Raw genomic sequence first — 15,208 nt, 5'->3', positions numbered from 1 at the left:
ACTGTCTCTCCAATCACGACAGAATAACGTTTAAAGTTCTAGTGTCCTTACAGACTCCTCATATATTAAACTGTAATTTCTCCAAATTCCATTCCCACTTAAACATAAGGTAATGGCATCCAGTCTCTGCAACATTATAAATGTATATATGTATGTATTTGTATAGACGCTTTGCACATAGCGATTCACTCAATGAACAATGAATGATTGTTGAAGGAGAAGAAAGGGAATGAGTCAGGGATGTTATGGAGCCAGCTCGAACAGGTTTTCCAGCCGATGATGAAAATTCAGGGCGAATATTTCCACCTCCGAAAAAAAGCAAACAAACGTGCTACAAATGAGGGCTTGATTTATTGTTTTGTGGATTGTCTACAATTAAGAAAGTGAAGGAAAAAAAGTTACACTTAAGAGCATAAATTCCGCCCTCCCCCACCCCCGCCCCCTACACACCTGGTCAAACATTTTTTATGAATATGCCGGGAAATGGCTTAACTCTTGGAGCTGCTACCCTCACAGTTAGCTGTGAGCAGAGCTGGGTTTGAGATCTATTCTTACTTCTTTCATTCTTTTTCTGGAATCACATCTATAATCGTCTCCCTTGCCCACTCTCCCTACCTCACCTGTAGAGTTTACAAAAAGCTTTGGCAAATCAGTCCGGCTCTTTTTAAATCCTTCAGATAGATATTGCAGGAATTACTGTTTCCATTTTCTAGATGAGCAAAGTGGAGTTAAACTGAAGGGTAAATACACATAAAAAAGCAGAAGGAAGGTTCGAAAGAAACCCAGACAAGCAGGACAGCTTTGAAAGGTGCAGGCTGTATTCAGATATTTAAGAGGAAAACTGTACATGCAGAAATCTTGAGTTTTACGTGCAACCCTCTCTGTTTTACTCTCTATGCGGAAACGCCCATTTTATTCCGTGTATGTTAAGATCAGAATAAAAGCACATTTAAAACAACTAAGTAGGGTCAAGGGAACGGTTTACTTCCTCCGTCCTCCCAGATAGAGAGCCTGAGGGGCAGAGAGAGGAAAATCCAGATTTCTTGAAACTTCCAGTGCCAGGACGCCAAAACTTGTGGCCCGTACGGGGATCGAACCCGCGACCTTGGCGTTATTAGCACCACGCTCTAACCAACTGAGCTAACCGGCCCCCACTAAAGCGTCGTGGAAAGTTGCTTATAAAGAGGACAAACACATTTCTCGCCCAACCTGTACAATTATGCGTTATCATTCTCGGTAGAATCAGCTGAACGCACCCAAGGGGACGCTTGGGGACTGGTCCCTTCCAGGCTTCGCTAAGCACAGCACTTTTCCAAGAAGCGCCTCTGAAAACGGAAGTCTCTTCGGCTTCGACTCCAGCTGCTTCCCAGACCAGTCCCTGCCCTGCCTTAGGAGAACAGCCAACTTGGCCTCGAAACGTAATCGCCCCCATTCCACACCCACCTCATGCGCTTCCAACAGCGTAGTCCCCCATGCACACTTGCACAAGCGCCACACCAATCTCCAGCCCGGGCCCACTCACGCTCTCGCTCAGAGGCCACCTTTCCAGGGCACCAGGCACCCCTCCCCCACTGCCCTCACCACGGCTATCGCCAGTCCTGAGAGCTCTAAGCCAGTCTCATCACCTCCGCTGCTGAGATCAGGCAGAAACTGGCCGCCCCCGTCCCGCTGGGGAGAAGTCAAAGGGGAGGCCTGGGAAATGTGGGAGAACCCAGATTTTAGAGGAGAGGTGAAATGAGAGACAGAGAGAAAGAGAGACAGAGAGACAGAGACAGACAGACACAGAGACAGACAGACAGAGAAAGAGAGAGAGGCAGGCAAAGAGACAGAAACACGGAGAGAGGGTTCTTAAATCAAAGAAGCGCCCTGGGAAATGTTCAAAAATACAGATTTTAGAGGAGAGGTGACCGTGAAATTAGAGAGCAGCAAAAAGCAAGACAGAGAGAGACAGACAGAGAGACACGGACAAAAACACAATCACACAGGGACAAAGATATACAGAGACAGAGACAGATGCGCATAGAGAGAGGCAGAGACAGAGACTCACACCGAGACAGGGAGAGGAGAGGGAGAGAGAGAGAGAGAAAGAGAGAGAGAGTGAGAGTGAGAGAGAGAGAGAGTCAGAGTCATATATACTAGGCTTGTGACCCTGGGCCAGTCATTTAACTTGTTTGCCTCAGTTTCCTCAACTGCAAAATGGGGATCATAAAAACACCTACCTCCCAGGACTGCTGTGAGGATCAAATGGCATAAAGTTTGTAGAGATAATGTTTGGCACATAGTGGGCAATGTAATAAATGCCTATTCCCTCTTTCCCTCTGCTCCTCACTCCCTAGATGACGGAGAAAGGTCTAAGGGGCTTGCTGTCTGTCATAGGCTGTCTCTTCTACTCAACCCATCCACTGCATGGTTATGCTGCACAATGTCATCTCTGTTTCTGTCTATTGTGTGCATTCTTTCTTGATTTCAGATGAATGAATAGCAGATATGGAATGTATTAAATCTGGACCTTATTAACTTTGAAATGTTGGAAGAGCCAGCAGAGGTCCAGGAACTGGTGTCCATAATCATCTTCAGATAGTCCATAATCATCTTCCGATGAGCCTAGTGAAGAGCCAAACCAGAATGACTTAGCCCAGCAACAAATCAATCCAACATCCAAGACACGAGTGAGTGAGAGACTAGGTCCCACTCAGAAATGGACTTGACTGGAGGGGGCTGAATGTTTTGTAACCAGCACTTTAAAATTAGGTCCACTCTCCCAAGGACCACTTTGGGAAAACTGTGTGTGTCTTGGTTTCAGGGAATTTGGGGGTATTTTTCTTCTTGATATACATTTAGTAAATATCCCTTTGTAAAAGCTAGTTGGGGCAGCAAAGTGGCAGCTGTGTGACTTTACTAGCTGTGTGACCCTGGGCAAGTCACTTGACCTGGATTGCCCCATCAAAAAAAAAGTAAAAGCTAGTTGATATAAATTGGTTAATGGTATCGGAGAGATATTGACTGGTGATCTATACTGAATGAAAACACACCAGAATGGGAACTTACAAGTGATATCAGAGCACCCTTCAGGGTTAGGGGAAGCTCAGGAGATGATATGCCAGGGCAAATGGGGTTAGAAAAGTGAGCATTAGAGCCTATGCATAGGTAGGCACTCCTCTGATGTAAACCTTGAGACCTTTACACCTAGACTGCTAAGGATTCTTATTATTAGGTTCCCTAGCTGTCAGAATGACTTAGAGGAAAAAAAAACTGTTCATTTCCCCAGCTGTTTTAAGTTACAATTTTACAGTCGATTTTCCATGTGTTTCCTTATAAGTCTAACCAATCCAATCAACATTTATTAAGCACCTACTATGTGCCAGTCACTGTGCTAAGTGCTGAGGATACAATTAATAAAACATGACCATAGGAGAAAGTTTTTCTGATGGCTTAGAAAGCCTAACTAGTCAAGCCCAGGTGCTTTATCTCTTTTGGGAACCTCCCAAATATCAATGGTTTGGTCAAACCTTACTCAATAAATCCTTACTTGATTTCTTATAAGTGAGCCTACTTGTCCTATTGTGGGGGGGGGGGGATTTGAAATTCAATTCAGACTACTGTGGCAGTGGTAGACATTCTTTTGGGAAGTTTTGGGTGCCTTTTGGTATAAGGACCAAGTGGAAAGTTTCCTGGAACTCCAAGGGGATTGTCTACGGCATAATGACCCCTGGAGAAATTTGGTGGGCCCTATGTAGAAAGGAATATATCTGAACTTTCTGCAGGATTTCTTTTGGATTTCAGGGATCTCTAGAAACAATTTTGAGTGTCTTGTGCTATTTGAAGGACCCAGAGAATTTTGGTGTGCCATATGAAGAATGGAACATCTTGAGATTTTGTCTAGGCCACTAATTGGATTCCCTATATGTTTTAGGGATTCTTGGAGAAAAAAAGAGTACACGCTTTCTGTGAGGAACTTTATAACTCTAAACCTAATTTGTGAGTATGGTTGGGTTTGGGGGAGGAGTGGTAGGTGGCCCTTAGTTGAAAAAGAAGAGGGTAAATGTCTAAATCACTGATTGACTGACCTGTACTGCATTAATTCTCTCAGTGGCAGACTTGTCCTTGCCAATAAACCAGCACAGGAGACAGACACAGGAACAGTTTCAGTTTATCACACTTGGAGCAAAGGCTACACTGAATGATAACCAACAGGTCAGTAACTCCAGAGAGCCAGTTTCAGCTCCTTTATGCAGGAACTGAATACAAAAGCAGGATGGGTACAGTGGAATTTTATAGAGAGACAGGTGTGGGAAGATAAGGATTTCCATATCAGAAAAGAGGTGGCAGAAGGGGAAAATAAGGATGTCCATATCAGGAAACAGACCATATCAGAAAACAGCAGAAGGGGAAAGTACTGATATGTATATCAGAAAGAGCAGGGAACAAGCTCATTAAAGCAGAAGCTGAAGGTGATATCTCAGGCTTGGTACTGCAGACTTCAGCAAGGTATGTGACATGTTCACCTTAAGCAGATGGTAATAGGAAGATCAAGATGGAATCTTAGTGAGAGATTTTCTCATCACTCCTGAGTCACAATGTAGAAATCTAGAACTGGGAGAACTGACCCCAGAGCATGAAGTAGGAACAGGGCAATAAATCTACCGGTCAGTTCATCTTCAGTTATTTTTCTTGGCAATCTCCTTCTGGCTTTCTCCTATGCTTGAGGAGCCATGTCCTGGACAAATACACCTTCATCTGACTTTTTCAGTGTTCCAACCTTGCAATGCCTCTTACTCCCCCAATCATACTTTTGCCTGCCATAGCAAGTGAGCCTCCTGGGACCTCACAAAGTATAACATCAACACCTGCTGCAAGGTTGAACCTTGAGGGAGGGACTAGAATAGTTTAATCACCTGTCTTCTTCAACACCTCTTTCCAACCATGGGTACCCTGCTTAGTCCATTCCTTGGTTAACTTATCCCTACAGCTCACACTGTCCCCATCCCAGTGATTTTGAATAAACCTAGCATTCATGCCTGTGATCCCTCCTGATGACACAGCATCCCAGACCACACTTTCCAGTATTGGTTGGAGTTTCACTCATACCCTTCCTCCCCCACTCCTCCAATGGTCATTGTGGGGAAATTGGAATATTCCTTGCTTCCTATTATCAATTCTAGGCACTCCTTCAGCTACCATCACTCAGAAAACATCGCTTCGTTTGATGTTACCATATAGATTTATCACTCAATCCAGTTCTGAATGGTAATTATCCATCTCTAGAACACTGTCCTTCCTCTATTATTTTAGTTGGATCACAGTCTTTCCTCTCCACTCAACTCATACCTCCATATTAGGAGACTTCAACATACATATGTTGTATATGTATATATATAGACATATACATACATAGATAGATATATATATTTCTCCCTATATATATATGTATACGTATGTATATACTCCCTCAATTGCCCTAACTTCGTACTTCCTCAATCTACTCAATTCCCATCATGCACTCCACCATACCACCTCAAGTACAAATAGTTATGTTCATAACCTTGATCTTAACATTGCCCTTTGTGAGCTCCTTGAGGGAAAGAACTTTTTTGCCTTTCTTTGTACCCTTAATGCCTGGCACAGAATTAATACTTAATAAATTCTGTTGACTGACCAATCTACAAGTTTTACAGTCTGTTCACAAACTCTGAAATTCCTTTATCTGATCATCATCTTCTGTCATTTCATCTTTCCCCGTGCTTTATGATTCCTAATCCTGTTCTTCATCCTCACTGTAATCTCTAGTGCCTTCATCCCTACATTCTTTCCCAGGTCTGCATCACTTTGCTGGCTACATTCACCTACCTTTCTTACTGTGACCACTTATTGAATCAGTTCAACTTTACAGACAAATTCTGTGCTCACTTGTCCTATTGCCAATTACAATTAGCTAAATCCCCTCTTAGATTACTTCATCTGCCTCCTTTAATGCACCTCTTTTCATCTACTGAACTTTCTCCTGCTGCTGAAGGAAGTTGGAAAAAATAATGAACCTGTGCTGATCAAGTCCACTACAAATTTGTTACATAATTTCAAGTGGGTCCCCAGTGCACCAAGGCAATTTCATACCTTCCTAATTGATTTTCTATCACACTCACCACAGTAGCCATTTCAAATATTTTATTCTGTCCTCCAATTTTTCATGGCACTCCTTCCCTCACCCTTTAAGCTGAGAACCTTGATACATACTTCAATTAAAAAAATGAAGCTATTCTCTGAGAACTCCCTCTTGTTTCCTCTTTATCTCATATCACTCTAACATCTTCCCTCACTATCTTTTTCTTCACCCTGCTTGACTTGAAGAGTTGGCTCTCTTACTTGCAAAAGCAAACCACCTGATCCCATCCTCTTCAACCTTCTCCAGGAGTTTGTTCCCTTTATCATCCCATCCCCACCCCATCTCTTTAATCTTCAATCACTTCCCATCTACTGGTTCCATCTTAACCAATTTCATTAGGAATAATAAGAGAGGCTCTTCTCTGTATTTTGCTTTAAGATTTATAAAACAAGATACAGGTGAGACAATTAAAGGGCAATGCAAGATAGTAGACTGGGGAAGCAGGTGAACAGTCAATCATTGTAAACCATTATCTAATAACTTAGGTGACTTAAATGATGGGATTGGTTTTTGCATGGAGGCAATTATGTTTGGGCGTCATGAAGTAACCAACTCAGTTATGAAACTTGAAAAGTGTAGCAGAGATTTCAGGGCTTGTTTATGATGTTAGCCTCAAAATTTCCCTGTGACCTTCCCCTAGCATTGCTTGGAGAGATGAGAACAGACCTAAGCCCCTCTTCTCCTTGACTCTTATTTGTGGCTATTTGGCTCATTAAGAAATAATTGGTCCATACGCCATCTTGGAGTGGGGAGGAGGGTAGAAATGGGGAGAAAATTTGTAATTCAAACTCTTGTGAAAGAAATAATTGGTCCAGAAGAAGTCAGGTTCAGATTATAAAGCATCCTCAATGGTCTTTATTTCTCTTGCTTATATTTTTTTTTTCTGGTTTAGAAAGTGCTCACAACAAGGTCTGTAAGATTGTTAAGTTTGGAGAACAAACACAGACAGTGGAAATCGGGCAGCCAATGACTTTCTGATTGCAGGGAGCAGAAAGGGGCTCTGGGCTTAGTAATGGAGGTGAGAAAATGGAGGTTCAGAACTGAGGGAAGGGAGAAGTTTCTGAGGGGCACTCTTAACTAAGTTGAATTCAGTTCATACCACAATGGAGTGGCCACAAATCCCACAGCAGCAATTTATGAATCCATGGTTTTAGTTGTCTTTCTGGGAAGGAAACAAGTATAGACCAAAATTATCAAATTTTTAGTCATCGAAATCATCACCAAAATCATCAAATTTTAATAATATAATAATGTACTTAGGAAGAAACAAAATTGTTGCTTTTATGTTCAGATAATATGATGGTGGTTACTCCCTCAGTGGAGGAGTTTGAAATTCAATTCAGACTACTTTGGCAGTGGTAGGCATTATTTTTATAAATTTGGTTCAATTCCCTATATATTGGAGAAATAAGACCTTTATCAGAAAAACTTGCTGTTAAACTAGCAACCTATAAATGTAATGTAAAAACAAAACACGTTAGTAAAACTTAAAAAAGAGTACCTTTAAAGAATCGACCAACGGATAAATGGTGAAAGGATATGAATAGGCAGTTCTCAAGGCAAGAAATCCAAGCTAGCTGTAGTCATAAGAAAAAAAAATGTTTCAAATAATTAATAATTAGAATAATTAGAAAAATGCAAAATAAAGTAACCAGGACATTTCATCTCAAACCCCTTTGTGACTAGCAAAGTTGACAAAAAAATAAAATGACCCAGGTTGGAGGGGCTGTGGGGAAACAGCCACTCTGATTAACTGTAGGGGAAGCTGTGAATTGGTAATAGGCATTCTGGAAAACAATTTTTCACTATGCCCCTAAAAGGTACTAAACTATGCATACACTTTAACTCAGCTACAGTACTACTAGGCCTGTGCATAGAGATCAAAGAAAGAGAAAAAGGTCTTATACGCATACAAATAATTATTTATTTTTAAAGGTCATATTTTATTTTTCCCAATTATATGTCAAGACAGTTTTTAATATTCATTTTTACAAGACTTTGAGTTCCAAATTTTCTCCCTTCCTCCCTCCCCTCCCCCCTTTATAAAATGGTAGGCAATTTGATATAGGTTATATATGTGCAATTATGTAAAACATATTTCCATATTGGTCACAGTTGTGAAAGAAGAAACATAAAAAGGAATAAAAAAAACATGACAAAAATTAAGTAAGTGAAAAAAGTATACTTCAATCTGTGGTTCTTTATTTGGATGTAGATAACGTTTTCCTTCATGAGTCCTTTGTACTTGTCTCGGATCGTTGTGTTGCTGAGAACATTGAAGTCATTTATTTATAGTTGATCATCACACAATGTTGCTGATACTATATACAATGTTTTCCTGGTTCTGCTCATTTCATTCTACATCAGTTTGTACAAGTCTTTCCAGATTTTTCTGAAATCTGCTTGTCCAATCATTTCTTATTGCAGAATAGTATTCCATTTCATTCATGTACCACAATTTGTTCAGCCATTCCCCAATTGATGGGCATCCCTTCAATTTCCAATATTTTGCCACCACAAAAAAAGGCTGCTATAAATATTTTTGCACATGTAGGTCTTTCCTCTCTTTTATGATCTCTTTGGGATACAGACCTAGTAGTGGTATCGCTAGCTCAAAAGGTATGCACAGTTTTGTTGCCCTTTGGGCATAGTTCCAAAATGTTCTCTAGAATATTCAGTTTAGTTCACAACTCCACCAACAATGCATTAGTGTCCCAATTTTCCCACATCCTCTCCAACATTTATCATTTTCCTTTTTGTCACATTAGCCAATCTGATAGGTATGAGGTGGCACCTCAGAGTTGTTTTAATTTGCATTTCTCTAATCAAAAGTGATTTAGGGCACTTCTTGATATACCTTTAGATAGCTTTGATTTCTTCATCTGAAAACTGCCTGTTCGTATCCTTTGACCATTTATCAATTGGGGAATGGCTTGTATTTTCATAAATTTGAATCAGTTCTCTACATATCTGAGAAATTAGGCCTTTATCAGAGACACTTGTTGTAAAGATTGTTCCCCAGCCTTCTGCTTTCTTTCTAATATTGGTTTCATTGGTTGTTTGTGCAAAAGCTTTTTAATTGAATATAATCAAAATTATCTATCTTACATTTTCTAATGCTCTCTATCTCTTTTTTGGTCATGAATTTTTCCATTCTCCATAGATCTGACAGGTAGACTATTCCTTGTTCTTCTAATTTGTTTATGGTATCACCCTTTATGTCTAAATCATGTACCCATTTCAACCTTATCTTGACATATGGTGTGAAATGTTGGTCTGTACCTAGTTTGTGCCCTATTGTTTTCCAATTTTCCCAGCAATTTTTGTCAAATAGTGAGTTCTTCTCCCAAAAGCTGAGGTCTTCGGGTTTACCAAACACTAGGTTACTGTGGTCATTTAGTACTGTGTCTCATGTGCCTAATCTATTCCACTGATCCACCACTCTATTTCTTAGCCAGTACCAGATAGTGTATGAAAATATTTGTAGCAACTCTTTTGTAAACTAAATTGGTGCTTATAGACTGAAGAATGGATAAGTAAATTATGTTTTGTGAACATAGTGGATAAGGTAGCTAAGTGGTACACAGGATAGAGTGTTGTGCCTAAAATCAGGAAGCTCTGAATTAAAATCCACTCTCAGACACTTACTACCTATGTGACCTTAGGCAAGTCATTTAACTTCTGTTTGCCTCAGTTTCCTCAATTGTAAAATGGGGGTAATAATAGCACCTATTTCCCAGGGTTTTTGTGAGGATCAAAAGAGAGAATATTTGTAAAGTGCCTGGTCCATAGTAGGTGCTGCATAAATGCTAGCTAGTATTATTACTATTGTGCTATTAGAATATACTTAAGTATTATACTATATTATTAGCATTATACCAACAGACATTATAAAAGAAATGGTCTAAAGGAAACCCAGAAAGATTTCTATGAATTGATGCAGAACGAGGGAATCATTTATACAGTAAACGGCAACATTGTACAAATGACAACTTTGAAAGACTTCAGAACTCCAGTCAACAAAATGGTCACTCATGATTCCACAGAACTAATAATGAAACTACCTATACCTCCTGACTTAGAAATGGTGGATTGACATGCAAAACAAGATACATAGTTTTGGAAATGGTCAATATGGGATTTGTTTTGCTGGACTATAGTTATTTGTTACAATGCTTTTGTTTTTCTTTTTCCGGTGGTGGTGGTGTGGTGGAGGCGAAGGGGGATTTGAAATGGAAATGAACAAAATACTTTATAATCAGATGTTACTTGCAAAAAAGGGAGGAATATTTATTGTAAAAAATAAGTAGATAGGGAGGGAGCTAGATAGACAGACAGTGGGATACATACATTCATACATATGTACATACATACATACATAAAAGAAAGTTGTACTAGATCACTTTCGGTTCTTACAATTGTACAACTAGAGGGTCCCCGCGGCCCCGCCTCGCCCCCCCCCCCCCGCCCCAGCTCTAAGTGTATGATCCTCTAATTTTTGCGAATATACATCAAAGAGTATTTTCTTTAATAGGGGAATTGAAAGACACCAAACAGCCAGAAATGAACATCAGGAAGAATTAAATTAGCTACATCTTTAACAAAAAAGATATGATCAGGTTCGGAGTCAGCTGTTTGTCTGCAGACTTGTTAGCTGTCAACTGAAAGAGGCCGACTCCGGAAAGCAATTGCAACTCTAAATGTGAGAGGGTTTTGTTTACTGGTACTCCCTGACTCCGTGATTTGTGAACAAAGTGTTGTGTCAGGAGACGGCTGAGAGAGGGCTAAGGAGTCTCAGAGCATATCCTTAGCTACGGAACTAACTTTATCTGAAACAACGTTAATATACAATTTTAACTGTCAGATTGAAATTTCTTTATAGTACTCATATTAAGACACAGAAAACGGTGGGCAGCGCGGCCGGTTAGCTCAGTTGGTTAGAGCGTGGTGCTAATAACGCCAAGGTCGCGGGTTCGATCCCCGTACGGGCCACTTAGTTTTAAAGCCCACCTGTACAATTCTATTATGTCTCCACATACCGGCGTTTGTTAAACTCCGATTTCGTATCTACTAGCTTTAGTACTGTGAACAATTAGAACGCAATCCATCCTTCGCTTAACTCATCTGGAATATTAACCTTATTTCTTCTTTTACTTACGGTGCAGCAGAAGACAGAATGGTATCAACTGAGCAAACCTTTAGGGGGACAATAACAAATTTAGTAAGGAAGAACTTTCTAAAAATTATAGCTAATGAATTGCAGTAGTGGGTGACAACTCCTCCGGTAATTTGGAGGTCGCCTTCTAGTTCAAGCGGAGGTTAGATAGATTGTGCAGTCTCTGAAGTCACTTTCAATTCAGACTCAGTGACTGTGAGCCCAGTGTTGTGGGAGGGAAGGCGAAGGAAATGAAAGCTACAGCTATATGGTGTCTTGAAGTCCAGAGGAAGCTGAAGCCCTTGATGCCAGTTATGTGTTTCATTTTCCCCAGCTTAAGACGGGAATAGCAATAGCACCATCTCCCAGGCGTCTTGTGGGTATCAAGGAAGGTAACATTTTAAAAGCAAGATACATGACACACTTATTGTTCAGTGGAGTCTGACTCTTCGTGAGAGCATTTGGGGTTGGCAAAGACAGTGGAGTGGTTTGTTTGTCACTCATTTTACAGTTAAGGAAACTGAGGCAAACAAAAGTAAGTGACTTGCTCAAGGTCACACAGTTAGTGTCTGAGGCCATACTTGAACTCAGGTCTTCCTGACTCTAGGTTGGGCATTCTCTCCACTCCGTTGCTCCTGCTTGACACATAGTGGGACTTTCCTAAATAGATGCTTGTTTCCTTTCCTAGTGACCATCCTTGATTCTTCAGACTAGGCCACCTTGCCTCAGTTGCAGTCTCCTCAATTTGCTCCTTTGGGCTCCTTCTCCACTTGCAAAATTCTTCCCGGAGCCTCAGTTTTGGGGAAGGGTTTGGCTAGCCATCCCTCATGTTCTGTACTTAGCTGCCATGCCCCCATATGGCATCTTCCTTTTTCTCTCCTCCTCTTTTTACAACTCCACTTTCATAAGTTGTCTTCCCTTACTAGAATGTAAGCTATTGAGGGCAGTCACTTTTCTTTTTGCTTTTATTTGTGTGGCCAGTGCTTAGCACAGTAACTGGCACTTAGGAAGCTCTCAATAAATGCTTGATTCTCCAACTGAGACCGCAATGAGTGTCACCTGAGAATGACTCGGATTGTAAACTAGAGTGACCGATATGGCCAGAGTGTCTGAAGTGCTTGCTTGTGCATTGGCTCTGGGAAGTTCCCAGAAGCTGTAGTAGCCAAGGTCAGATTTCAGTCTCTCCTGATTCAGCTTCTAAATTAATTGGCCAGATCCGAAGTTGAAAAATACAAGATTGGGGAAGGATGGACAAATCCCAGCCCACTCCCTGTTTTCATACTCTTCTGTTTGGCAAGTTATTCGTCAGGCTGAGACACCATTGCCCTTTCTCACTCTGGCAGTCAGAGTCATTTATTGGCAGGAAATGAGAGAGGTGTTGGGGTTTTCCTCAGACAGTAGGAGTAGGAGGTCGTGTAAGGTTGTGGATGAGAGTAGAGGGATGGAAGGGGAAGAAAGAGTTGGCTTAAGGTGAGCCCAAAGAAAGACTCACAAGAAGAATGAATTTCAAATTCAGGTCTGCTCACAACAGTTGGGTGGGACTTGAGGGTGGCAGCCAGAAGTATGCTGGAACCATTCACCAACTGCAGTGAACCCATTGTTAAAATTTCAGTGTGAGCATTTACAGCTTGGAAATCACCAAATGCTAGAAATCAGTGCTTGATTTTTTTTTTTGTTGTTGCACTGGTTGTTTAGACAAGGAAGTGTTGGGGAAAATGGTAAGAATGCAGCTTAGGCTTAAAAGTGTGTTTTACATACGTTTTCCCTCTGGAGAGCCTGTTGTTAAACCTTTATCAGCACACCAGGAGTTATGTCATTTCTCTTTCTTCATCATCAACGATCATTGAGCAAGTTTTTTTGCAAAGGGCAGTCGCTGCGCATACACAAAGGAGCAGGAAAAAGCATCCACAGAAGGCCTTCCAGTCTCTGGAGTTGGATGGGGCAGGGCATTTTCCTAAAATGACAAATAACATTAGGAACGAGCAACATCTCGATGGGTAGTGAGATTTCTGCTTCCCTGTGGGAGCCCATAGTTTTGTAACCTGAAAGACTCTGGCCTGAGGCAGAGATTTGGAGCAAGTCCATAGATAGGAAATCTCAGCTGGCACCCTTCTGTGAATATCAAGGATGGGTTGACCATGAAGAGTAACGGTTGGCGGTCTGAGAAATGTATCCTGGGAACTGGCAGAAGAAGAAGCTTCAGAGGAAACCGTCAGAGAAGAGGAGGATTGGGCTGGTGTGGGGAAGGGAGCAGAACAGAGTGAAAGTTTCAGGGGCAAGTCAGAGCTAAAGGAAAGAACATTTTTTTGTGTCTGAGAGGAGCTTGAGTCTTTAAAGAGGAGTTAGAAGTGTGGAACTTTAGCTCACAGGCGAGGTCTTTTGGAGCCGGTGGTGACAAGACTATACGGTTCAGTGTTCAATATGGTTCCCCATATTTACAACTCTCGTAGTTGTATTTATATATAAATATGTACATTTCCCACGCGAGTGAATTTTTCAGGGGGAAATAGTCTTATTGTCATAGCTGGTTTCCGTAGTGTAGTGGTTATCACGTTCGCCTCACACGCGAAAGGTCCCCGGTTCGAAACCGGGCGGAAACAAGGAAAGTTTTTATTCGTGGTTAAGCCAAAAACAGCAAAAGAGTAACGCTGCATTGGACGTTAGCACCGCAGCCCTGTATACGGGCAGCTCATCACTCATGCTGTCATGGTTGTTGTCTAAGTGTACATTTGTATCATTTCTCTTTAACTTATAAAGAGAGAGATAAATGTCAGTGTGTGCATATTGTTTGTCGGTTTTCAAAGAGGACTAGCGACATCGTGGGTGATGTCTTGACTTCCTCGTGAACTGGGTTTAAGTGAGGCAGAATTGAGTAAAGTCATCAACTTCACTCTCTCTTCCTCATGGAAGTCCAGTGGCAGGACAAAATTCAAGATGACTGTTGATGGCCCGGGTTGCAGTGGACGACCTTGGCGTCTTCGATGTCTGAACAAGCTCTGCACGATCCACAGTGCCTGCTTCAGCTGCATTTATGGCCGTTGGAACAAATTGTTCTCAATCGCCCAACGGAGGAAGCCTTCATATGCGCGGGGTAGACATTCCTCTAACTCACCAACAGGATTGAGACCCCTCAGTTACTCTCAACCTGGTTTAGCCTCTCTGCCGAAACCGTTATACGGGGTGTGACCACTGCTCAGGCTACCACAGGCGAGAGCCACCTTGGAGGACAGGTGAGCATTGGGTGACAGGTGGACACCAAAGGTAGGGGAGCAGCCCTGAATAGGGCTGGCAAACCCTAACACCGGAGGTGATAGTCCTCCTCGAACACCCCAAGTATGAGGGGAATGGGATACATACATATACATATGTGTGTGTGTATGTATGCCCATATGTGTACTAGATATAACTATCCATAACCTATCAGACCGAAGGAGCAAACTACCATACCCATCTTTGTATTGAAGGAGTTTGCCCCATTTTTCTGGTGGGATAGGAAGACAAACTAACAGCAACAAATATTTGCCGCCCATATCGTGGCCCATGTTCCTCTACGCTTGGTTTAATGCTTTTAAATTTTTTTAAAAATTATTCACATATAGTATTTTGTAACCGTATCGCAATTTCAGCTTGTATCTTATTTTGAACACCTCCACTAATGGTGCTGCCAGAGTAAGGATAGCTAGCTACCTCTTACCTCTCTTAGTGTTCCAGAGGGTACCGGTGAGGACTTGGTATACATTTTTAAATCCTGCCAACTGGAACCCCAGTTCCAACGTGTTCTCCCCAATATCAGTCACCAAGTGGCAGTTGGTATCTCCTTTATATCAACAATACACTCGGTGATTAGCATAGTATCGTTTAATCACTTAGCATCAGTTACCTTTTACAAAGGG

At 41.5% G+C, this 15,208-nt stretch overlaps 3 non-coding genes across 3 annotated transcripts; 2 read left to right on the top strand and 1 right to left on the bottom strand.

The window, feature by feature from the left end:
* Nucleotides 1-1,076: 1,076 nt before the first annotated feature.
* TRNAI-AAU lies at nt 1,077-1,150 on the bottom strand. Its single transcript has one exon. It is a non-coding gene; the product is annotated as a tRNA-Ile (tRNA).
* Nucleotides 1,151-11,078: 9,928 nt separating this feature from the next.
* Nucleotides 11,079-11,152, top strand: TRNAI-AAU. Its single transcript has one exon. It is a non-coding gene; the product is annotated as a tRNA-Ile (tRNA).
* A 2,690-nt stretch (nt 11,153-13,842) lies between these two features.
* On the top strand, nt 13,843-13,915 carry TRNAV-CAC. The gene has a single exon. It is a non-coding gene; the product is annotated as a tRNA-Val (tRNA).
* The last annotated feature ends 1,293 nt before the right edge of the window (nt 13,916-15,208 follow it).

The sequence above is a fragment of the Trichosurus vulpecula genome, chromosome 7 (assembly GCF_011100635.1).
Source record: "Trichosurus vulpecula isolate mTriVul1 chromosome 7, mTriVul1.pri, whole genome shotgun sequence".
Classification (NCBI taxonomy): domain Eukaryota; kingdom Metazoa; phylum Chordata; class Mammalia; order Diprotodontia; family Phalangeridae; genus Trichosurus; species Trichosurus vulpecula.
The sequence above is the reverse complement of the archived record's forward strand: the minus strand, read 5'-3'. Positions and strand labels throughout refer to the sequence as shown.